We start from the raw sequence: 27711 nt of genomic DNA, 5'->3' as shown, positions 1-27711 counted from the left end.
GAATAGGATTGATGATAGGATAGGATAGAGGAAAGGATAGGATAGAGGATCGGATAGGTGATTGGATAGGATAGAGGATAGGATAGGTGATTGGATAGGATAGAGGATAGGATAGGATAGAGGATAGTATAGGATAGAGGATAGGATAGCATAGAGGATAGGATAGGATAGAGGATAGGATAGGATAGAGGATAGGATAGAGGATAGGATAGTGGATTGTATAGGATAGAGGATATGATAGGATAGAGGATAGTATAGGATAGTGGATTGTATAGGATAGAGGATAGGATAGGATAGAGGATAGTATAGGATAGAGGATAGGATAGGATAGAGGATAGGATAGGATAGAGGATAGGATAGGATAGGGGATAAGATAGGATAGAGGATAGGATAGGATAGAGGATAGGATAGGATAGGATAGAGGACAGGATAGGATAGAGGATAGGATAGGATAGAGGATATGATAGGATAGAGGATCGGATAGGTGATTGGATAGGATAGAGGATAGGATAGGATAGAGGATAGTATAGGATAGAGGATAGGATAGCATAGAGGATAGGATAGGATAGAGGATAGGATAGGATAGAGGATAGTATAGGATAGAGGATAGGATAGCATAGAGGATAGGATAGGATAGAGGATAGGATAGGATAGAGGATAGGATATAGGATTGGATAGGTTAGAGGATAGGTTACGATAGTGGATAGGATAGATGATAGGATAGGATAGAGGATAGGATAGGATAGAGGATAGGATAGGATAGGATAGAGGATAGGATAGGATAGAGGATAGGATAGGATAGAGGATAGGATAGGATAGAGGATAGGATAGGATAGAGGATAGGATAGGATAGAGGATAGGATAGGATAGAGGATAGGATAGGATAGAGGATAGGATAGGATAGAGGATAGGATAGGATAGAGGATAGGATAGGATAGAGGATAGGATAGGATAGAGGATAGGATAGGATAGAGGATAGGATAGGATAGAGGATAGGATAGGATAGAGGATAGGATAGGATAGAGGATATTATAAGATAGAGGATAGGATAGGATAGGATAGAGGATAGGATAGGATAGAGGATAGGATAGGATAGAGGATCGGATAGGGGATTGGATAGGATAGAGGATAGGATAGGATAGAGGATAAGATAGGATAGAGGATAGGATAGGATAGAGGATAGGATAGGATAGGATAGAGGATAGGATAGGATAGAGGATAGGATAGGATAGAGGATCGGATAGGGGATTGGATAGGATAGAGGATAGGATAGCGGATAGGATAGGATAGAGTATAGAATAGGATAAAGGATAGGATAGGATAGAGGATAGAATAGGATTGATGATAGGATAGGATAGAGGAAAGGATAGGATAGAGGATCGGATAGGTGATTGGATAGGATAGAGGATGGGATAGGATAGAGGATAGTATAGGATAGAGGATAGGATAGGATAGAGGATAGGATAGGATAGGATAGAGGATAGGATAGGATAGAGGACAGGATAGGATAGAGGATATGATAGGATAGAGGATCGGATAGGGGATTGGATAGGATACAGGATAGGATAGGATAGAGGATAGGATAGGATAGAGGATAGGATAGGATAGAGGATAGGATATAGGATTGGATAGGATAGAGGATAGGATACGATAGAGGATAGGATAGATGATAGGATAGGATAGAAGATAGGATAGGATACAGGATAGGATAGGATAGAGGATAGGATAGAGGATAGGATAGTGGATTGTATAGGATAGAGGATAGGATAGGATAGAGGATAGTATAGGATAGTGGATTGTATAGGATAGAGGATAGGATAGGATAGAGGATAGTATAGGATAGAGGATAGGATAGGATAGAGGATAGGATAGGATAGAGGATAGGATAGGATAGAGGATAAGATAGGATAGAGGATAGGATAGGATAGAGGATAGGATAGGATAGGATACAGGATAGGATAGGATAGAGGATAGGATAGGATAGAGGATATGATAGGATAGAGGATCGGATAGGGGATTGGATAGGATAGAGGATAGGATAGCGGATAGGATAGGATAGAGTATAGAATAGGATAGAGGATAGGATAGGATAGAGGATAGAATAGGATTGATGATAGGATAGGATAGAGGAAAGGATAGGATAGAGGATCGGATAGGTGACTGGATAGGATAGAGGATAGGATAGGTGATTGGATAGGATAGAGGATAGGATAGGATAGAGGATAGTATAGGATAGAGGATAGGATAGCATAGAGGATAGGATAGGATAGAGGATAGGATAGGATAGAGGATAGGATGGAGGATGGGATAGTGGATTGTATAGGATAGAGGATAGGATAGGATAGAGGATAGTATAGGATAGTGGATTGTATAGGATAGAGGATAGGATAGGATAGAGGATAGTATAGGATAGAGGATAGGATAGGATAGAGGATAGGATAGGATAGAGGATAGGATAGGATAGAGGATAAGATAGGATAAAGGATAGGATAGGATAGAGGATAGGATAGGATAGGATAGAGGATAGGATAGGATAGAGGATAGGATAGGATAGAGGATATGATAGGATAGAGGATCGGATAGGGGATTGGATAGGATAGAGGATAGGATAGCGGATAGGATAGGATAGAGTATAGAATAGGATAGAGGATAGGATAGGATAGAGGATAGAATAGGATTGATGATAGGATAGGATAGAGGAAAGGATAGGATAGAGGATCGGATAGGTGATTGGATAGGATAGAGGATAGGATAGGTGATTGGATAGGATAGAGGATAGGATAGGATAGAGGATAGTATAGGATAGAGGATAGGATAGCATAGAGGATAGGATAGGATAGAGGATAGGATAGGATAGAGGATAGTATAGGATAGAGGATAGGATAGCATAGAGGATAGGATAGGATAGAGGATAGGATAGGATAGAGGATAGGATATAGGATTGGATAGGTTAGAGGATAGGTTACGATAGTGGATAGGATAGATGATAGGATAGGATAGAGGATAGGATAGGATAGAGGATAGGATAGGATAGGATAGAGGATAGGATAGGATAGAGGATAGGATAGGATAGAGGATAGGATAGGATAGAGGATAGGATAGGATAGAGGATAGGATAGGATAGAGGATAGGATAGGATAGAGGATAGGATAGGATAGAGGATAGGATATAGGATTGGATAGGATAGAGGATAGGATAGGATAGGATAGAGGATAGGATAGGATAAAGGATATGATAGGATAGAGGATCGGATAGGGGATTGGATAGGATAGAGGATAGGATAGGATAGAGGATAGGATAGGATTGAGGATAGTATAGGATAGAGGAAAGGATAGGATAGAGGATCGGATGGGTGATTGGATAGGATAGAGGATAGGATAGGATAGAGGATAGTATAGGATAGAGGATAGGATAGCATAGAGGATAGGATAGGATAGAGGATAGGATAGGGTAGAGGATATGATAGGATAGAGGATCGGATAGGATAGAGGATAGGATAGGATAGAGGATAGGATAGGATAGAGGATAGGATAGGATAGAGGATAGGATAGGATAGAGGATAGGATAGGATAGAGGATAGGATAGGATAGGATAGAGGATATGATAGGATAGAGGATCGGATAGGATAGAGGATAGGATAGGATAGAGGATAGAATAGGATAGACGATAGGATATTATAGAGGATAGGATAGGATAGAGGATAGGATAGGATTGAGGATAGTATAGGATAGAGGAAAGGATAGGATAGAGGATCGGATAGGTGATTGGATAGGATAGAGGATAGGATAGGATAGAGGATAGGATAGGATAGAGGATATGATAGGATAGAGGATCGGATAGGGGATTGGATAGGATATAGGATAGGATAGGATAGAGGATAGGATAGGATTGAGGATAGTATAGGATAGAGGAAAGGATAGGATAGAGGATCGGATGGGTGATTGGATAGGATAGAAGATAGGATAGGATAGAGGATAGTATAGGATAGAGGATAGGATAGCATAGAGGATAGGATAGGATAGAGGATAGGATAGGGTAGAGGATATGATAGGATAGATGATAGGATAGGATAGAAGATAGGATAGGATACAGGATAGGATAGGATAGAGGATAGGATAGAGGATAGGATAGTGGATTGTATAGGATAGAGGATAGGATAGGATAGAGGATAGTATAGGATAGTGGATTGTATAGGATAGAGGATAGGATAGGATAGAGGATAGTATAGGATAGAGGATAGGATAGGATAGAGGATAGGATAGGATAGAGGATAGGATAGGATAGAGGATAAGATAGGATAGAGGATAGGATAGGATAGAGGATAGGATAGGATAGGATACAGGATAGGATAGGATAGAGGATAGGATAGGATAGAGGATATGATAGGATAGAGGATCGGATAGGGGATTGGATAGGATAGAGGATAGGATAGCGGATAGGATAGGATAGAGTATAGAATAGGATAGAGGATAGGATAGGATAGAGGATAGAATAGGATTGATGATAGGATAGGATAGAGGAAAGGATAGGATAGAGGATCGGATAGGTGACTGGATAGGATAGAGGATAGGATAGGTGATTGGATAGGATAGAAGATAGGATAGGATAGAGGATAGTATAGGATAGAGGATAGGATAGCATAGAGGATAGGATAGGATAGAGGATAGGATAGGATAGAGGATAGGATGGAGGATGGGATAGTGGATTGTATAGGATAGAGGATAGGATAGGATAGAGGATAGTATAGGATAGTGGATTGTATAGGATAGAGGATAGGATAGGATAGAGGATAGTATAGGATAGAGGATAGGATAGGATAGAGGATAGGATAGGATAGAGGATAGGATAGGATAGAGGATAAGATAGGATAAAGGATAGGATAGGATAGAGGATAGGATAGGATAGGATAGAGGATAGGATAGGATAGAGGATAGGATAGGATAGAGGATATGATAGGATAGAGGATCGGATAGGGGATTGGATAGGATAGAGGATAGGATAGCGGATAGGATAGGATAGAGTATAGAATAGGATAGAGGATAGGATAGGATAGAGGATAGAATAGGATTGATGATAGGATAGGATAGAGGAAAGGATAGGATAGAGGATCGGATAGGTGATTGGATAGGATAGAGGATAGGATAGGTGATTGGATAGGATAGAGGATAGGATAGGATAGAGGATAGTATAGGATAGAGGATAGGATAGCATAGAGGATAGGATAGGATAGAGGATAGGATAGGATAGAGGATAGTATAGGATAGAGGATAGGATAGCATAGAGGATAGGATAGGATAGAGGATAGGATAGGATAGAGGATAGGATATAGGATTGGATAGGTTAGAGGATAGGTTACGATAGTGGATAGGATAGATGATAGGATAGGATAGAGGATAGGATAGGATAGAGGATAGGATAGGATAGGATAGAGGATAGGATAGGATAGAGGATAGGATAGGATAGAGGATAGGATAGGATAGAGGATAGGATAGGATAGAGGATAGGATAGGATAGAGGATAGGATAGGATAGAGGATAGGATAGGATAGAGGATAGGATAGGATAGAGGATAGGATAGGATTGAGGATAGTATAGGATAGAGGAAAGGATAGGATAGAGGATCGGATGGGTGATTGGATAGGATAGAGGATAGGATAGGATAGAGGATAGTATAGGATAGAGGATAGGATAGCATAGAGGATAGGATAGGATAGAGGATAGGATAGGGTAGAGGATATGATAGGATAGAGGATCGGATAGGATAGAGGATAGGATAGGATAGAGGATAGGATAGGATAGAGGATAGGATAGGATAGAGGATAGGATAGGATAGAGGATAGGATAGGATAGAGGATAGGATAGGATAGGATAGAGGATATGATAGGATAGAGGATCGGATAGGATAGAGGATAGGATAGGATAGAGGATAGAATAGGATAGACGATAGGATATTATAGAGGATAGGATAGGATAGAGGATAGGATAGGATTGAGGATAGTATAGGATAGAGGAAAGGATAGGATAGAGGATCGGATAGGTGATTGGATAGGATAGAGGATAGGATAGGATAGAGGATAGGATAGGATAGAGGATATGATAGGATAGAGGATCGGATAGGGGATTGGATAGGATATAGGATAGGATAGGATAGAGGATAGGATAGGATTGAGGATAGTATAGGATAGAGGAAAGGATAGGATAGAGGATCGGATGGGTGATTGGATAGGATAGAAGATAGGATAGGATAGAGGATAGTATAGGATAGAGGATAGGATAGCATAGAGGATAGGATAGGATAGAGGATAGGATAGGGTAGAGGATATGATAGGATAGAGGATCGGATAGGATAGAGGATAGGATAGGATAGGATAGAGGATAGGATAGGATAGGATAGAGGATAGGATAGGATAGAGGATAGGATAGGATAGAGGATAGGATAGGATAGAGGATAGGATAGGATAGAGGATAGGATAGGATAGAGGATAGGATAGGATAGAGGATAGGATGGGATAGAGGATAGGATAGGATAGAGGATAGGATAGGATAGAGGATAGGATAGGATAGAGGATAGGATAGGATAGAGGATAGGATAGGATAGAGGATAGGATAGGATAGAGGATAGGATAGGATAGAGGATAGGATAGGATAGAGGATAGGATAGGATAGGATACAGGATAGGATAGGATAGAGGATAGGATAGGATAGAGGATATGATAGGATAGAGGATCGGATAGGGGATTGGATAGGATAGAGGATAGGATAGCGGATAGGATAGGATAGAGTATAGAATAGGATAGAGGATAGGATAGGATAGAGGATAGAATAGGATTGATGATAGGATAGGATAGAGGAAAGGATAGGATAGAGGATCGGATAGGTGACTGGATAGGATAGAGGATAGGATAGGTGATTGGATAGGATAGAGGATAGGATAGGATAGAGGATAGTATAGGATAGAGGATAGGATAGCATAGAGGATAGGATAGGATAGAGGATAGGATAGGATAGAGGATAGGATGGAGGATGGGATAGTGGATTGTATAGGATAGAGGATAGGATAGGATAGAGGATAGTATAGGATAGTGGATTGTATAGGATAGAGGATAGGATAGGATAGAGGATAGTATAGGATAGAGGATAGGATAGGATAGAGGATAGGATAGGATAGAGGATAGGATAGGATAGAGGATAAGATAGGATAAAGGATAGGATAGGATAGAGGATAGGATAGGATAGGATAGAGGATAGGATAGGATAGAGGATAGGATAGGATAGAGGATATGATAGGATAGAGGATCGGATAGGGGATTGGATAGGATAGAGGATAGGATAGAGTATAGAATAGGATAGAGGATAGGATAGGATAGAGGATAGAATAGGATTGATGATAGGATAGGATAGAGGAAAGGATAGGATAGAGGATCGGATAGGTGATTGGATAGGATAGAGGATAGGATAGGTGATTGGATAGGATAGAGGATAGGATAGGATAGAGGATAGTATAGGATAGAGGATAGGATAGCATAGAGGATAGGATAGGATAGAGGATAGGATAGGATAGAGGATAGTATAGGATAGAGGATAGGATAGCATAGAGGATAGGATAGGATAGAGGATAGGATAGGATAGAGGATAGGATATAGGATTGGATAGGTTAGAGGATAGGTTACGATAGTGGATAGGATAGATGATAGGATAGGATAGAGGATAGGATAGGATAGCAGATAGGATAGGATAGGATAGAGGATAGGATAGGATAGAGGATAGGATAGGATAGAGGATAGGATAGGATAGAGGATAGGATAGGATAGAGGATAGGATAGGATAGAGGATAGGATAGGATAGAGGATAGGATAGGATAGAGGATAGGATAGGATAGAGGATAGGATATAGGATTGGATAGGATAGAGGATAGGATAGGATAGGATAGAGGATAGGATAGGATAAAGGATATGATAGGATAGAGGATCGGATAGGGGATTGGATAGGATAGAGGATAGGATAGGATAGAGGATAGGATAGGATTGAGGATAGTATAGGATAGAGGAAAGGATAGGATAGAGGATCGGATGGGTGATTGGATAGGATAGAGGATAGGATAGGATAGAGGATAGTATAGGATAGAGGATAGGATAGCATAGAGGATAGGATAGGATAGAGGATAGGATAGGGTAGAGGATATGATAGGATAGAGGATCGGATAGGATAGAGGATAGGATAGGATAGAGGATAGGATAGGATAGAGGATAGGATAGGATAGAGGATAGGATAGGATAGAGGATAGGATAGGATAGGATAGAGGATATGATAGGATAGAGGATCGGATAGGATAGAGGATAGGATAGGATAGAGGATAGAATAGGATAGACGATAGGATATTATAGAGGATAGGATAGGATAGAGGATAGGATAGGATTGAGGATAGTATAGGATAGAGGAAAGGATAGGATAGAGGATCGGATAGGTGATTGGATAGGATAGAGGATAGGATAGGATAGAGGATAGGATAGGATAGAGGATATGATAGGATAGAGGATCGGATAGGGGATTGGATAGGATATAGGATAGGATAGGATAGAGGATAGGATAGGATTGAGGATAGTATAGGATAGAGGAAAGGATAGGATAGAGGATCGGATGGGTGATTGGATAGGATAGAAGATAGGATAGGATAGAGGATAGTATAGGATAGAGGATAGGATAGCATAGAGGATAGGATAGGATAGAGGATAGGATAGGGTAGAGGATATGATAGGATAGAGGATCGGATAGGATAGAGGATAGGATAGGATAGGATAGAGGATAGGATAGGATAGGATAGAGGATAGGATAGGATAGAGGATAGGATAGGATAGAGGATAGGATAGGATAGAGGATAGGATAGGATAGAGGATAGGATAGGGGATTGGATAGGATATAGGATAGGATAGGATAGAGGATAGGATAGGATAGAGGATAGGATAGGATAGAGGATAGGATAGGATAGAGGATAGGATAGGATAGAGGATAGGATAGGATAGAGGATAGGATAGGATAGAGGATATGATAGGATAGGTAATTGGATAGGATAGAGGATAGGATAGGATAGAGGATAGTATAGGATAGAGGATAGGATAGCATAGAGGATAGGATAGGATAGAGGATAGGATAGGATAGAGGATAGGATAGAGGATAGGATAGTGGATTGTATAGGATAGAGGATAGGATAGGATAGAGGATAGTATAGGATAGTGGATTGTATAGGATAGAGGATAGGATAGGATAGAGGATAGGATAGGATAGAGGATAGGATAGGATAGAGGATAAGATAGGATAGAGGATAGGATAGGATAGAGGATAGGATAGGATAGGATAGAGGATAGGATAGGATAGAGGAAAGGATACGATAGAGGATATGATAGGATAGAGGATCGGATAGGGGATTGGATAGGATAGAGGATAGGATAGCGGATAGGATAGGATAGAGTATAGAATAGGATAGAGGATAGGATAGGATAGAGGATAGAATAGGATTGATGATAGGATAGGATAGAGGAAAGGATAGGATAGAGGATCGGATAGGTGATTGGATAGGATAGAGGATAGGATAGGTGATTGGATAGGATAGAGGATAGGATAGGATAGAGGATAGTATAGGATAGAGGATAGGATAGCATAGAGGATAGGATAGGATAGAGGATAGGATAGGATAGAGGATAGTATAGGATAGAGGATAGGATAGCATAGAGGATAGGATAGGATAGAGGATAGGATAGGATAGAGGATAGGATATAGGATTGGATAGGTTAGAGGATAGGTTACGATAGTGGATAGGATAGATGATAGGATAGGATAGAGGATAGGATAGGATAGAGGATAGGATAGGATAGAGGATAAGATAGGATAGAGGATAGGATAGGATAGAGGATAGGATAGGATAGGATAGAGGATAGGATAGGATAGAGGATAGGATAGGATAGAGGATATGATAGGATAGAGGATCGGATAGGGGATTGGATAGGATAGAGGATAGGATATAGGATTGGATAGGATAGAGGATAGGATAGGATAGGATAGAGGATATGATAGGATAAAGGATATGATAGGATAGAGGATCGGATAGGGGATTGGATAGGATAGAGGATAGGATAGGATAGAGGATAGGATAGGATTGAGGATAGTATAGGATAGAGGAAAGGATAGGATAGAGGATCGGATGGGTGATTGGATAGGATAGAGGATAGGATAGGATAGAGGATAGTATAGGATAGAGGATAGGATAGCATAGAGGATAGGATAGGATAGAGGATAGGATAGGGTAGAGGATATGATAGGATAGAGGATCGGATAGGATAGAGGATAGGATAGGATAGGATAGAGGATAGGATAGGATAGGATAGAGGATAGGATAGGATAGAGGATAGGATAGGATAGAGGATAGGATAGGATAGAGGATAGGATAGAGGATAGGATAGGATAGAGGATAGGATAGGATAGAGGATAGGATAGGATAGAGGATAGGATAGGATAGGATAGAGGATATGATAGGATAGAGGATCGGATAGGATAGAGGATAGGATAGGATAGAGGATAGAATAGGATAGACGATAGGATATTATAGAGGATAGGATAGGATAGAGGATAGGATAGGGTAGAGGATAGGATAGGATAGAGGATAGGATAGGATAGAGGATAGGATAGGATAGAGGATAGGATAGGATAGATGATAGGATATAGGATTGGATAGGATAGAGGATAGGATAGGATAGGATAGAGGATAGGATAGGATAAAGGATATGATAGGATAGAGGATCGGATAGGGGATTGGATAGGATAGAGGATAGGATAGGATAGAGGATAGGATAGGATTGAGGATAGTATAGGATAGAGGAAAGGATAGGATAGAGGATCGGATAGGTGATTGGATAGGATAGAGGATAGGATAGGATAGAGGATAGGATAGGATAGAGGATATGATAGGATAGAGGATCGGATAGGGGATTGGATAGGATATAGGATAGGATAGGATAGAGGATAGGATAGGATTGAGGATAGTATAGGATAGAGGAAAGGATAGGATAGAGGATCGGATGGGTGATTGGATAGGATAGAGGATAGGATAGGATAGAGGATAGTATAGGATAGAGGATAGGATAGCATAGAGGATAGGATAGGATAGAGGATAGGATAGGGTAGAGGATATGATAGGATAGAGGATCGGATAGGATAGAGGATAGGATAGGATAGGATAGAGGATAGGATAGGATAGGATAGAGGATAGGATAGGATAGAGGATAGGATAGGATAGAGGATAGGATAGGATAGAGGATAGGATAGGATAGAGGATAGGATAGGATAGAGGATAGGATAGGATAGAGGATAGGATAGGATAGAGGATAGGATAGGATAGAGGATAGGATAGGATAGAGGATAGGATAGGATAGAGGATATGATAGGATAGGTAATTGGATAGGATAGAGGATAGGATAGAATAGAGGATAGTATAGGATAGAGGATAGGATAGCATAGAGGATAGGATAGGATAGAGGATAGGATAGGATAGAGGATAGGATAGAGGATAGGATAGAGGATAGGATAGTGGATTGTATAGGATAGAGGATAGGATAGGATAGAGGATAGTATAGGATAGTGGATTGTATAGGATAGAGGATAGGATAGGATAGAGGATAGTATAGGATAGAGGATAGGATAGGATAGAGGATAGGATAGGATAGAGGATAGGATAGGATAGAGGATAAGATAGGATAGAGGATAGGATAGGATAGAGGATAGGATAGGATAGGATAGAGGATAGGATAGGATAGAGGATAGGATACGATAGAGGATATGATAGGATAGAGGATCGGATAGGGGATTGGATAGGATAGAGGATAGGATAGCGGATAGGATAGGATAGAGTATAGAATAGGATAGAGGATAGGATAGGATAGAGGATAGAATAGGATTGATGATAGGATAGGATAGAGGAAAGGATAGGATAGAGGATCGGATAGGTGATTGGATAGGATAGAGGATAGGATAGGTGATTGGATAGGATAGAGGATAGGATAGGATAGAGGATAGTATAGGATAGAGGATAGGATAGCATAGAGGATAGGATAGGATAGAGGATAGGATAGGATAGAGGATAGTATAGGATAGAGGATAGGATAGCATAGAGGATAGGATAGGATAGAGGATAGGATAGGATAGAGGATAGGATATAGGATTGGATAGGTTAGAGGATAGGTTACGATAGTGGATAGGATAGATGATAGGATAGGATAGAGGATAGGATAGGATAGAGGATAGGATAGGATAGGATAGAGGATAGGATAGGATAGAGGATAGGATAGGATAGAGGATAGGATAGGATAGAGGATAGGATAGGATAGAGGATAGGATAGGATAGAGGATAGGATAGGATAGAGGATAGGATAGGATAGAGGATATTATAAGATAGAGGATAGGATAGGATAGGATAGAGGATAGGATAGGATAGAGGATAGGATAGGATAGAGGATCGGATAGGGGATTGGATAGGATAGAGGATAGGATAGCGGATAGGATAGGATAGAGTATAGAATAGGATAGAGGATAGGATAGGATAGAGGATAGAATAGGATTGATGATAGGATAGGATAGAGGAAAGGATAGGATAGAGGATCGGATAGGTGATTGGATATGATAGAGGATGGGATAGGATAGAGGATAGTATAGGATAGAGGATAGGATAGGATAGAGGATAGGATAGGATTGAGGATAGTATAGGATAGAGGAAAGGATAGGATAGAGGATCGGATAGGTGATTGGATAGGATAGAGGATAGGATAGGATAGAGGATAGGATAGGATAGAGGATATGATAGGATAGAGGATATGATAGGATAGAGGATCGGGTAGGGGATTGGATAGGATAGAGGATAGGATAGCATAGAGGATAGGATAGGATAGAGGATAGGATAGGGTAGAGGATATGATAGGATAGAGGATCGGATAGGATAGAGGATAGGATAGGATAGGATAGAGGATAGGATAGGATAGGATAGAGGATAGGATAGGATAGAGGATAGGATAGGATAGGATAGAGGATAGGATAGGATAGAGGATAGGATAGGATAGAGGATAGGATAGGATAGAGGATAGGATAGGATAGAGGATAGGATAGGATAGAGGATAGGATAGGATAGAGGATAGGATAGGATAGAGGATAGGATAGGATAGAGGATAGGATAGGATAGAGGATATGATAGGATAGGTAATTGGATAGGATAGAGGATAGGATAGGATAGAGGATAGTATAGGATAGAGGATAGGATAGCATAGAGGATAGGATAGGATAGAGGATAGGATAGGATAGAGGATAGGATAGAGGATAGGATAGTGGATTGTATAGGATAGAGGATAGGATAGGATAGAGGATAGTATAGGATAGTGGATTGTATAGGATAGAGGATAGGATAGGATAGAGGATAGTATAGGATAGAGGATAGGATAGGATAGAGGATAGGACAGGATAGAGGATAGGATAGGATAGAGGATAAGATAGGATAGAGGATAGGATAGGATAGAGGATAGGATAGGATAGGATAGAGGATAGGATAGGATAGAGGATAGGATACGATAGAGGATATGATAGGATAGAGGATCGGATAGGGGATTGGATAGGATAGAGGATAGGATAGCGGATAGGATAGGATAGAGTATAGAATAGGATAGAGGATAGGATAGGATAGAGGATAGAATAGGATTGATGATAGGATAGGATAGAGGAAAGGATAGGATAGAGGATCGGATAGGTGATTGGATATGATAGAGGATGGGATAGGATAGAGGATAGTATAGGATAGAGGATAGGATAGGATAGAGGATAGGATAGGATAGGATAGAGGATAGGATAGGATAGAGGATAGGATAGGATAGAGGATATGATAGGATAGAGGATCGGATAGGGGATTGGATAGGATAGAGGATAGGATAGGATAGAGGATAGGATAGGATTGAGGATAGTATAGGATAGAGGAAAGGATAGGATAGAGGATCGGATAGGTGATTGGATAGGATAGAGGATAGGATAGGATAGAGGATAGGATAGGATAGAGGATATGATAGGATAGAGGATCGGATAGGGGATTGGATAGGATAGAGGATAGGATAGGATAGAGGATAGGATAGGATTGAGGATAGTATAGGATAGAGGAAAGGATAGGATAGAGGATCGGATGGGTGATTGGATAGGATAGAGGATAGGATAGGATAGAGGATAGTATAGGATAGAGGATAGGATAGGATAGAGGATAGGATAGGATAGGATAGAGGATATGATAGGATAGAGGATCGGATAGGATAGAGGATAGGATAGGATAGAGGATAGAATAGGATAGACGATAGGATATTATAGAGGATAGGATAGGATAGAGGATAGGATAGGGTAGAGGATAGGATAGGATAGAGGATAGGATAGGATAGAGGATAGGATAGGATAGAGGATAGGATAGGATAGATGATAGGATATAGGATTGGATAGGATAGAGGATAGGATAGGATAGGATAGAGGATAGGATAGGATAAAGGATATGATAGGATAGAGGATCGGATAGGGGATTGGATAGGATAGAGGATAGGATAGGATAGAGGATAGGATAGGATTGAGGATAGTATAGGATAGAGGAAAGGATAGGATAGAGGATCGGATAGGTGATTGGATAGGATAGAGGATAGGATAGGATAGAGGATAGGATAGGATAGAGGATATGATAGGATAGAGGATCGGATAGGGGATTGGATAGGATATAGGATAGGATAGGATAGAGGATAGGATAGGATTGAGGATAGTATAGGATAGAGGAAAGGATAGGATAGAGGATCGGATGGGTGATTGGATAGGATAGAGGATAGGATAGGATAGAGGATAGTATAGGATAGAGGATAGGATAGCATAGAGGATAGGATAGGATAGAGGATAGGATAGGGTAGAGGATATGATAGGATAGAGGATCGGATAGGATAGAGGATAGGATAGGATAGGATAGAGGATAGGATAGGATAGGATAGAGGATAGGATAGGATAGAGGATAGGATAGGATAGAGGATAGGATAGGATAGAGGATAGGATAGGATAGAGGATAGGATAGGATAGAGGATAGGATAGGATAGAGGATAGGATAGGATAGAGGATAGGATAGGATAGAGGATAGGATAGGATAGAGGATAGGATAGGATAGAGGATAGGATAGGATAGAGGATAGGATAGGATAGAGGATAGGATAGGATAGAGGATATGATAGGATAGAATAGAGGATAGTATAGGATAGAGGATAGGATAGCATAGAGGATAGGATAGGATAGAGGATAGGATAGGATAGAGGATAGGATAGAGGATAGGATAGAGGATAGGATAGTGGATTGTATAGGATAGAGGATAGGATAGGATAGAGGATAGTATAGGATAGTGGATTGTATAGGATAGAGGATAGGATAGGATAGAGGATAGTATAGGATAGAGGATAGGATAGGATAGAGGATAGGATAGGATAGAGGATAGGATAGGATAGAGGATAAGATAGGATAGAGGATAGGATAGGATAGAGGATAGGATAGGATAGGATAGAGGATAGGATAGGATAGAGGATAGGATACGATAGAGGATATGATAGGATAGAGGATCGGATAGGGGATTGGATAGGATAGAGGATAGGATAGCGGATAGGATAGGATAGAGTATAGAATAGGATAGAGGATAGGATAGGATAGAGGATAGAATAGGATTGATGATAGGATAGGATAGAGGAAAGGATAGGATAGAGGATCGGATAGGTGATTGGATAGGATAGAGGATAGGATAGGTGATTGGATAGGATAGAGGATAGGATAGGATAGAGGATAGTATAGGATAGAGGATAGGATAGCATAGAGGATAGGATAGGATAGAGGATAGGATAGGATAGAGGATAGTATAGGATAGAGGATAGGATAGCATAGAGGATAGGATAGGATAGAGGATAGGATAGGATAGAGGATAGGATATAGGATTGGATAGGTTAGAGGATAGGTTACGATAGTGGATAGGATAGATGATAGGATAGGATAGAGGATAGGATAGGATAGAGGATAGGATAGGATAGGATAGAGGATAGGATAGGATAGAGGATAGGATAGGATAGAGGATAGGATAGGATAGAGGATAGGATAGGATAGAGGATAGGATAGGATAGAGGATAGGATAGGATAGAGGATATTATAAGATAGAGGATAGGATAGGATAGGATAGAGGATAGGATAGGATAGAGGATAGGATAGGATAGAGGATCGGATAGGGGATTGGATAGGATAGAGGATAGGATAGCGGATAGGATAGGATAGAGTATAGAATAGGATAGAGGATAGGATAGGATAGAGGATAGAATAGGATTGATGATAGGATAGGATAGAGGAAAGGATAGGATAGAGGATCGGATAGGTGATTCTATATGATAGAGGATGGGATAGGATAGAGGATAGTATAGGATAGAGGATAGGATAGGATAGAGGATAGGATAGGATAGGATAGAGGATCGGATAGGGGATTGGATAGGATAGAGGATAGGATAGGATAGAGGATAGGATAGGATTGAGGATAGTATAGGATAGAGGAAAGGATAGGATAGAGGATCGGATAGGTGATTGGATAGGATAGAGGATAGGATAGGATAGAGGATAGGATAGGATAGAGGATATGATAGGATAGAGGATCGGGTAGGGGATTGGATAGGATAGAGGATAGTATAGGATAGAGGATAGGATAGCATAGAGGATAGGATAGGATAGAGGATAGGATAGGGTAGAGGATATGATAGGATAGAGGATCGGATAGGATAGAGGATAGGATAGGATAGGATAGAGGATAGGATAGGATAGGATAGAGGATAGGATAGGATAGAGGATAGGATAGGATAGAGGATAGGATAGGATAGAGGATAGGATAGGATAGAGGATAGGATAGGATAGAGGATAGGATAGGATAGAGGATAGGATAGGATAGAGGATAGGATAGGATAGAGGATAGGATAGGATAGAGGATAGGATAGGATAGAGGATAGGATAGGATAGAGGATATGATAGGATAGGTAATTGGATAGGATAGAGGATAGGATAGGATAGAGGATAGTATAGGATAGAGGATAGGATAGCATAGAGGATAGGATAGGATAGAGGATAGGATAGGATAGAGGATAGGATAGAGGATAGGATAGTGGATTGTATAGGATAGAGGATAGGATAGGATAGAGGATAGTATAGGATAGTGGATTGTATAGGATAGAGGATAGGATAGGATAGAGGATAGTATAGGATAGAGGATAGGATAGGATAGAGGATAGGACAGGATAGAGGATAGGATAGGATAGAGGATAAGATAGGATAGAGGATAGGATAGGATAGAGGATAGGATAGGATAGGATAGAGGATAGGATAGGATAGAGGATAGGATACGATAGAGGATATGATAGGATAGAGGATCGGATAGGGGATTGGATAGGATAGAGGATAGGATAGCGGATAGGATAGGATAGAGTATAGAATAGGATAGAGGATAGGATAGGATAGAGGATAGAATAGGATTGATGATAGGATAGGATAGAGGAAAGGATAGGATAGAGGATCGGATAGGTGATTGGATATGATAGAGGATGGGATAGGATAGAGGATAGTATAGGATAGAGGATAGGATAGGATAGAGGATAGGATAGGATAGGATAGAGGATAGGATAGGATAGAGGATAGGATAGGATAGAGGATATGATAGGATAGAGGATCGGATAGGGGATTGGATAGGATAGAGGATAGGATAGGATAGAGGATAGGATAGGATTGAGGATAGTATAGGATAGAGGAAAGGATAGGATAGAGGATCGGATAGGTGATTGGATAGGATAGAGGATAGGATAGGATAGAGGATAGGATAGGATAGAGGATATGATAGGATAGAGGATCGGATAGGGGATTGGATAGGATAGAGGATAGGATAGGATAGAGGATAGGATAGGATTGAGGATAGTATAGGATAGAGGAAAGGATAGGATAGAGGATCGGATGGGTGATTGGATAGGATAGAGGATAGGATAGGATAGAGGATAGGATAGCATAGAGGATAGGATAGGATAGAGGATAGGATAGGGTAGAGGATATGATAGGATAGAGGATCGGATAGGATAGAGGATAGGATAGGATAGGATAGAGGATAGGATAGGATAGGATAGAGGATAGGATAGGATAGAGGATAGGATAGGATAGAGGATAGGATAGGATAGAGGATAGGATAGGATAGGATAGAGGATAGGATAGGATAGAGGATAGGATAGGATAGAGGATAGGATAGGATAGAGGATAGGATAGGATAGAGGATAGGATAGGATAGAGGATAGGATAGGATAGAGGATAGGATAGGATAGAGGATAGGATAGGATAGAGGATAGGATAGGATAGAGGATAGGATAGGATAGAGGATAGGATAGGATAGAGGATAGGATAGGATAGAGGATAGGATAGGATAGAGGATAGGATAGGATAGAGGATAGGATAGGATAGAGGATAGGATAGGATAGAGGATAGGATAGGATAGAGGATAGGATAGGATAGAGGATAGGATAGGATAGGATAGGATAGAGGATAGGATAGGATAGGATAGAGGATATGATAGGATAGAGGATCGGATAGGATAGAGGATAGGATAGGATAGAGGATAGAATAGGATAGACGATAGGATATTATAGAGGATAGGATAGGATAGAGGATAGGATAGGATAGAGGATAGGATAGGATAGAGGATAGGATAGGATAGAGGATAGGATAGGATAGAGGATAGGATAGGATAGAGGATAGGATAGGATAGAGGATAGGATAGGATAGAGGATAGGATATAGGATTGGATAGGATAGAGGATAGGATAGGATAGGATAGAGGATAGGATAGGATAGAGGATAGGATAGGATAGAGGATAAGATAGGATAGAGGATAGGATAGGATAGAGGATAGGATAGGATAGAGGATAGGACAGGATAGAGGATATGATAGGATAGAGGTTCGGATAGGATAGAGGATAGGATAGGATAGAGGATAGAATACGATAGAGGATAGGATATTATAGAGGATAGGATAGGATAGAGGATAGGATAGGATAGAGGATAGGATAGGATAGAGGATAGGATAGGATAGAGGATAGGATAGGATAGAGGATAGGATAGGATAGAGGATAGGATAGGATAGAGGATAGGATAGGATAGAGGATAGGATAGGATAGAGGATAGGATATAGGATTGGATAGGATAGAGGATAGGATAGGATAGAGGATAGGATACGATAGAGGATAGGATATTATAGAGGATAGGATAGGATAGAGGATAGGATAGGATAGAGGATAGGATAGGATAGGATAGAGGATAGGATAGGATAGAGGATAGGATAGGGTAGAGGATAGGATAGGATAGAGGATAGGATAGGTGATTGGATAGGATAGAGGATAGGATAGGATAGAGGATAGGATAGGATAGAGGATAGGATAGGATAGAGGATAGTATAGGATAGTGGATAGGATATCATAGAGGATAGGATAGAGGATAGGATAGGATAGAGGATAGTATAGGATAGTGGATAGGATAGCATAGAGGATAGGATAGGGGATTGGATAGGATAGAGTATAAGATACGATAGAGGACAGGATAGGGGATTGTATAGGATAGAGGACAGGAGACGATAGAGGATAGGATAGGTTAGACGATAGGATAGGATAGAGGATAGGATAGGATAGAGGATAGGATAGGATAGAGGATAGGATAGGGGATTGGATAGGATAGAGGAAAGCATAGGATAGAGGATAGGATAGGATAGAGGATAGGATATAGGATTGGATAGGTTAGAGGATAGGATACGATAGTGGATAGGATAGATGATAGGATAGGATAGAGGATAGGATAGGATAGAGGATAGGATAGGGGACTGGATAGGATAGAGGATAGGATAGGATAGAGGGTAGGATAGGATAGAGGAAAGGATAGGATAGAGGATCGGATAGGTGATTGGATAGGATAGAGGATAGGATAGGGTAGAGGATAGGATAGGATAGAGGATAGGATAGGTGATTGGATAGGATAGAGGATAGGATAGGATAGAGGATAGTATAGGATGGAGGATAGGATAGGATAGAGGATATGATAGGAAAGAGGATCGGATAGGATAGAGGATAGGATAGGATAGAGGATAGTATAGGATAGAGGATAGGATAGGATAGAATATAGAATAGGATAGAGGATAGGATACTATAGAGGATAGGATAAGATAGAGGATCGGATAGGATGGAGGATAGGATAGGATAGAGAATACGATACGATAGAGTATAGGACATAGGATTGGATAGGATAGAGGATAGGATACGATAGAGGATAGAATAGAATTGAGAATAGGATAGGATAGAGGATACGATATTATAGTGGCGAGGATCGAATAGAGGATAGGATAGCGGATAGGATAGGATAGAGTATAGAATAGGATAGAGGATAGGATAGGATAGAGGATAGGTTAGGGGATTGTGTAGGATAGAGGATAGGATAGGATAGAGGATAGGATAGAGGATAGAATAGGATAGAGGATAGGATAGGATTGAGGATAGGATAGGATTGAGGATAGGATAGGATAGAGGAAAGGATAGGATAGAGGATCGGATAGGTGATTGGTTAGGATAGAGGATAGGATAGGATAGAGGATAGTATAGGATAGAGGATAGGATAGGATAGAGGATAGTATAGGATAGAGGATAGTATAGGATAGAGGATATGATAGGATAGAGGATAGGATAGGATAGAGGATAGGATACGATAGAGGATAGGATAGGATAGAGGATAGGATAGGATAGAGGATAGGAATAGGATAGAGGATAGGATAGGATAGAGGATAGGATAGGGTAGAGGATGAGAGCGAATCGAAATCTCACCGAGCTAACATCGTAAGAGAGCATAGAAACGCGAAAATTTCAACCGCACTCGCGAGTTTTACTTTAATTTATTCTTACTCGAAATAATAAGTATGAGTATATATAAAAGTAAAAAGTGAGTGGAAAATTCAAAACCAAAAGGACTATAAAGCCAAAACGCGAATAAAGACGCGATTCACGCGGAGTTCGGGTTAAAAACCCCTCAGGGGCGGATAAACTCCTAAGAGGAAAATAACTTGAAAGAAAATAGCAGATCATCAACTATAGAATCTCGAAAAACCAAACGCGAACATCTGAAAAAGAAAAAGAAAAGATTAAACTCTTAAAATTAAATCGGGTACACTTACGTGAAAATAAGATACTTCCAGCAAAATCCGGGAAACGGGAGTGCCGAAAAACTGCATATACCTGAAAAGAAAGAAATAGAAAAAGACTAGAAGTTTTTAAAAATAGTAGAGATGTCAATTAAATTTTAAAAATAAATAAATAATTAAAACCGGTGAAATAACAGTGTTAGAAAACGAACAATTACACTCGATAGATTAATACCAAGTGGACTATAAAGCAGTTTAGAATTTCCAAGTGTCAAGTGACGAGAGAGATAGAGAGAAAATACATAGAACAAGAGAGGATAGAGAACACCCGAAAGGCCAAGCCGAGAAGTTCACACAACGTGAGGGGTCGGTCGGACGGTGTTACCTAAAGTAAGGTAGGAACTAGAAGAGTTAAAACCGCAGAGGGATAACCAGTAGTAATTATACACCGGATATAAAGTCTTAGGAGAAAGAGATAGAACTCGGGTAAAATACAAAAATAGGCCGATCTCAATAAAATTTTAGGGCCGCCCATTTCGAAGGGTGGCGAGTCGAAGGGGGTCGGAAAGGAGAAGTTATTCTCCCCCCCGAAAACTTTTTTGCTCTGCACCCACCCATTTCGGAGATATAGCGATTAGCAGGCTTATTTTACGGAAATTAGGGAAACGGACCAGACGAAAGTAAAGTGCTCGCCCGTACCGTTACAACGAGCCGCTGAACGCCGGAATCGGTGAAAGTTGAAAATTAGCGTGCATACCGGGTGACCAAATAATTTCGGATCCTAAAAAATCTGAGTACGTGGGTCGACTCGGTAGGGGAATCTAAGGGGTGTCTGTGATCTGGGGAACAGAGTTCCCCAAGGCAAAAAATTTGTCGAAACCCCCCCCCCCCTTTTCGAGATAACAACACGGACAAGGGGAAGGAGCTGATTCTCGAAAAAACTTTCAACGAGGCAAGTTACGCATTCAACGAGGGCTTTACAAACATATAAGAATAAGTGGGGGTCAACTATCCAAAAACCCCCACTTCCCTCTTGCGAAATCCAGAAATTAGCAGAATTTTAGCATTTCTTAGCGTTTTTTCGTCACTTTCAGACGATTTTAGATAACTCGAAGCAATTTTAGAATTTTTCCCGTCGATCGCACGAGATTTCTTCAAAAATTCTTACAATTTTGCGAATTTCGTCAAATTTTCGTAGCTAGTAGGTAGAGAGAATATCGTAGCCGCTAAGTAGATTTCTGCGGACCTCGGCGATTCTGTGCGAATTTTAGATAAGATAGGTTAGGTTAATAGAAAAAATTAGAATTACAACTGTTTGTGTTGGTTTTTTTTGGTTTTTGGTTAATAAGGTTTAGCTAGTAAATTTTTAGAGTTTAGGTTTTAGATTTGTAATCTTAGGGTTAATCTCGAGTTTAGTTACTTTAAGTGTTAGTATATATAAAATAGATTAAGTTTAAGCGAATCGATTAGATTAAATTAAATTAAGTACATGCGCGACCAGCGATAATAGATTTTTAACGATTTTGTAGAAATTGAAAAGTTAAATAGAGGCAAATACCTTTAATTCTCCGTGTTTTCCGACTTACTGCCTTCCCCAACCTACAAATAATACAATTAAATGTAATAAAATAAAGAATAAAATACAATAGCTTAATAGAATTAAAAAACAAGAAACCAGTATTAGAAAGAAATAGTAGTAAAATCAAATTGCTTAGCCCTCTATTAGTAATAAAAAAGCGACAATTTGTCAGAAAAATCACCCTTCAAAAGACAAGATAGTAGATAAAAGACAAGATAGTAGTAGTTATATAAAATAAATAAAATGTAGTAAGATTAATATACTAATAGCAGAAAAATATACTAATAGCAGAAAACTTTCGTAGTTAAAAGCTAAAATATAAAAAAAAAAAAAAAAAAAAATTTTTAAAGCCTAATCAGGACAGAGAGAAACAGGGAAAAAGGCATTAAGGAAAGAGAGGAAAGGGAAAGGGTAGGTTAAAAACGCTGGGAAAACGATAGGTACAGAAGGGGAGAGCCAGGGGGGGTTAAAGATACCGAACAGACGGAATCGTAACGGCCGACCCCGAGCGAAAGCGAGAGGACAAAGTAAGAGACAACCTAATACAATAACACGCACCGAGGACGAAACGACCGCCACCACGGACACCCACAAACAAAGACACATACAGCATTCACTTGACACATACGTTAGCACAAACAGACAATACGGTTTCAAATCAATACGATAGTAAAAGAACAATAGCATATCGAAAAGAAGACGAAAGAAAGAGAGAACAAAATAAGAAAGAAGATGGACGAGGAAGAAAAATTCCTCACACCAATGCAACCAGCAGCGAAAGGCAATGTCTTCAAGAAAAGCTCAAAAATAAAGCATAGCGCGGAAAAAGAAAAGGATAGATCATTGATTAAAAGACCAAGAGAAAATGAAGAGGAAACCGACACAGATTCGGTAATCTCGGACGTAATCTTGGTCGGAAGTACGGCATTAAAAAAGAAACGACTAGAAGACATAACTTTGTACGCAATCAACCAGACCGACGACGAAGAGAAGGATGAGGAGGACGACGTATTAAAACTAATAGGGCAACTAATAAAAATCCTCAAAAAAACTAAAAATTCAACACGCGAGGTTAAAAATTATTGTGCGGACCCACTAACGGAGGTAAAAAACGTGACGAAATGTCACGCCAGCCAAGCGGATAGACTGCTCGAGGTGGCGATCACCAAGCTAAAAAACATTGAACTAATAATAGAAAATAAACAACTCAAAAATAGTATACTGCATAGAGATATGGGAACGCAATGCTCCTTAGCTAAAAATGAAAATAATGTTCCACCGAAACCCGAAAAGCATAAAAAGACAGCAGAAGGACTGAAGAAAAGATTAATGTATGAAAGTGAAGCGGAAGAAGCAAGCGGCAAATTGAACAAGGAAATCGACCATGATAAAGAGAAAGAAAACGAATGGAAGACAGTCGAGAATAGAAATAAAAACGAGGAGAAGAAAGCTTTAAGGAAAAAGAAGAAAGAAGAGGAAGAAGCAGCAGAAGCAGAGAAAAGGAAACGGGAACAAGAAAAGGAACGAGAAAAAAGAAACAAGCTTCCTCCCCCTCCAAAATCGGAAGCTATAATCATTAAAACATCAGAAACAAGGACCTTCGCGGATTTATTTAAACAACTAAAGACCAATGCTGGAGATAGATTGAATGGAATTCATACCGTAAGAAAGTCCAGGGGAGGAGATCTCGTTATAGAGATGGAAAAGGGTACCACTGCCGGAGATCTGGAAAAATTCGCGAAGGACACCCTAGGGGGAGATTGCAAAATCAGGAGAATGGCCCCCAAGGTAGTGTACGAAATAAAAGATCTCGATCCAACAATCGACAGAGGGGAACTCCAGGAGGAACTCGAAAAAATTCTAGGAATTCAGAAAGATGAAATAGAGGTCAAAAATATCCGATTCGGATACGGAGGAACTCGGATGGCCATAGTTGCCCTTCCGGCTAAAATATTGGAACAATTGGGACAGGAAAATAAATTAAAAATCGGCTTTACAAACTGCAGAGTCAAAAGGACTCAGAACATTCTAAGATGCTACAAGTGCCACGCTTTCGGGCACTTATCGTACAACTGCACGTTAGATCTGAAGGGTCAAGAACTCTGCAGGAGATGCGGGGCAATAGGACACCAAATTAATGGCTGTGAGGCAATAAGATGCTGTGTCCTCTGCATCCGAGAAGGGATACACGCATCGAAGGCCGAACATGTTGCGGGGGCGGTAAACTGCCCGCAATATAAAAAATTTTTGGAGCAATCAGCTAGGAGTAACGCATAAAATTCAATTTAAAATTATTGCAAATTAATCTGAACCATTGTAGGCTCGCTCACTGCTTGCTAACACAAACAGTCGCAGAAACGGGGGTGGACATCGTTCTGATTTCAGAGCCACTTTACAATCCAGGAAACTGGATTTACTCAACTGGAAACTCAGCAGCAATCTGGGTCACTAATACAAACGGCTTTAAAAGACAAGAGGACGGAGACAGGGTACAGGAAGACTACGTTGCGGTAAGAATTGATAACCTCACGATAGTAAGTACCTACATTTCTCCAAATATCTCTACGGATCTCTACACACACAAAATAAAGAAACTAATGCAGTTTGTCGACCAGGAACGCCTGAAAGGAAAAAGAATTTTGTTAGGAGGAGACTTTAATGCTAAATCCCCAGCCTGGGGATCTGTAGAACAGAATCTTAAAGGAACAATATTATTGGAAGAAATGCTAAGGATAAACATCTTCCCCTGTATCCCTGAGGGAGGACACACCTTTGAGAGAGGGAAATCCACCTCAAATCTGGATTTCATAGCAACTACCCGGGACCTACAAGAAAAAGACAACAAAATCATTAATAAAGTACTTAACAAAGAAACAGCATCCGATCACAAATATTTGTTCACAGAGATTCAAACTAAGGACGAGATGCAAAGGAACAAGGGAAGTCAAAGCAATAAATGGAAATTAACGAGAACAGGACTCCTCAGGCTGGGGACGGCGCTGCAAAGATCTATCATAGAGGAAGGACTCAACGAAGCAAACTATTTTAATAAAGACGAGGAAACTAAGTTTCTAAACAATATTTATAAAATCTGCGACGAAGAGCTAGATAAACCCGAATCAACGCATAGAAAGGTTAAAAGTAATATCTGGTGGACTCCTGAGTTAAAGAAAGAAAGAGATAAAACCCAGAAACTTAGAAGGTCAGTCCAAAAAGCGAGGAGGAAGGGTAAGGACGACGAAAGGGAGGCCTTAACCTTCCTATACAAACGAGCTAAGAAGAACCTACAAAGACTAATTTCCAAACAGAAAGAGATATCATGGAACGAACTATGCGAAACTATTAATAAGGACATATGGGGCAAGCCCTATAAAATAATCATAAGACAGGTTAAAAAAGACAATCCTCCAGCCTCTCTCTCAGCAGAGTGTGCAGCAAACGTGATGGAGGGATTATTCCCACAAGATTTTAGACAACCTGACGAGCAACCAAGTGGAAACAACGGAAGCGAGAACAATGAGACAGAAAGGGAAAATAGCCTGAGAAACCAAGAGGAGACAATCGGAAGAAAAATACCCGAGGTTACCTCGGAAGAAATCATAGCTGCTTCCAAATTGCTGAAATCCGGAAAAGCCCCGGGAAAAGACGGTATGCAACCTGAAATTATAAAATTATTAGCAGAAACAAGGCCGGACAGATTTGCTGCCCTCTTCAAGGGCATTCTAATTAGAGGGAGTATACCACAGCAATGGAAAGTAGCAAGAACAATTCTTCTTAGAAAAGAAGGTAAGGACCCTTCCTCCCACTCTGCCTACAGACCAATTTGTATTCTAGATGCTGTGGCCAAGCTCCTGGAATATGTCATCCGGGCGAGATTACATGGAGAGCTAGGAGAAAGACCTTTCAGCTCAAATCAATTTGGATTCACTAAGGGAACATCAACCATACATGCAATGGAAATCGTCAGGAAAGCGGCAATTGAGGCCTCGGCAAAAAACAGATTTGCGGTCATGATCGCCCTTGACGTAAAAAACGCCTTTAACTCTTTGAGCTGGAAGGCAATCGACAACGAATTAAAAAACAGGAAAGTATCCGAGTATCTCGTCCGGATAATAAGTGACTATTTCAGGGGCAGAATGGTAGAATACGAAGCATCGGAAAAATCAATAGAACTGAATATGAAAATGGGAGTCCCTCAAGGCTCAGTCCTCGGCCCTTTTTTGTGGAATTTGGTGTACGATGGACTTCTAAATAGATCGACACCGCCGATGACACAAAAAATTGCCTTTGCAGACGACTTGGCCATTATTATTCAGGCTTCTACCACCAATAGACTCAAGCTGAGAGCAGAAGAAATCGCTGAGGACACCAAACAGTGGATGACCACGGCCGGACTGTCCCTAGCGGAAGACAAAACAGAAATCATGTGGCTGAATTGTAAATATGTTGACCCGAACCTTTGTTTCAGAATAGGAGACGCTGAGATAATACCGAAGAATGAATTGAAATACCTCGGAATAATCTTCGAATCCAATAAAAGTTTTAAAAAACAAATCGAGAAGGCAACTAATAAGGCCATAAGAACGATGTCTGCCCTCAGCAGGATTATGACAAATAAAATTAAGACTAGACAAACAGGAAGAAAGCTGTACTTTATGACTATGGAATCGATCGTGTTATACGGAGCACCAATATGGGCCGAAGCTGCGGAAAAAATTTTCTTTAGAAGATTACTCAGAAAAACGCAAAAAATGGGGCTTACAAGAGTAGTAGCAGCCTATAGATCGGTACCGTTAGAAACTTTAGCAGTCTTAGCGGGGATTCCCCCCTGGGATCTCAAAGTATTGGAAAGAAGAAGAATCTTCGAGGAAGAAAATGA

The sequence above is a fragment of the Halictus rubicundus genome, unplaced genomic scaffold (assembly GCF_050948215.1).
Source record: "Halictus rubicundus isolate RS-2024b unplaced genomic scaffold, iyHalRubi1_principal scaffold0051, whole genome shotgun sequence".
NCBI lineage: Eukaryota > Metazoa > Arthropoda > Insecta > Hymenoptera > Halictidae > Halictus > Halictus rubicundus.
Note: the sequence above shows the minus strand (reverse complement) of the source record.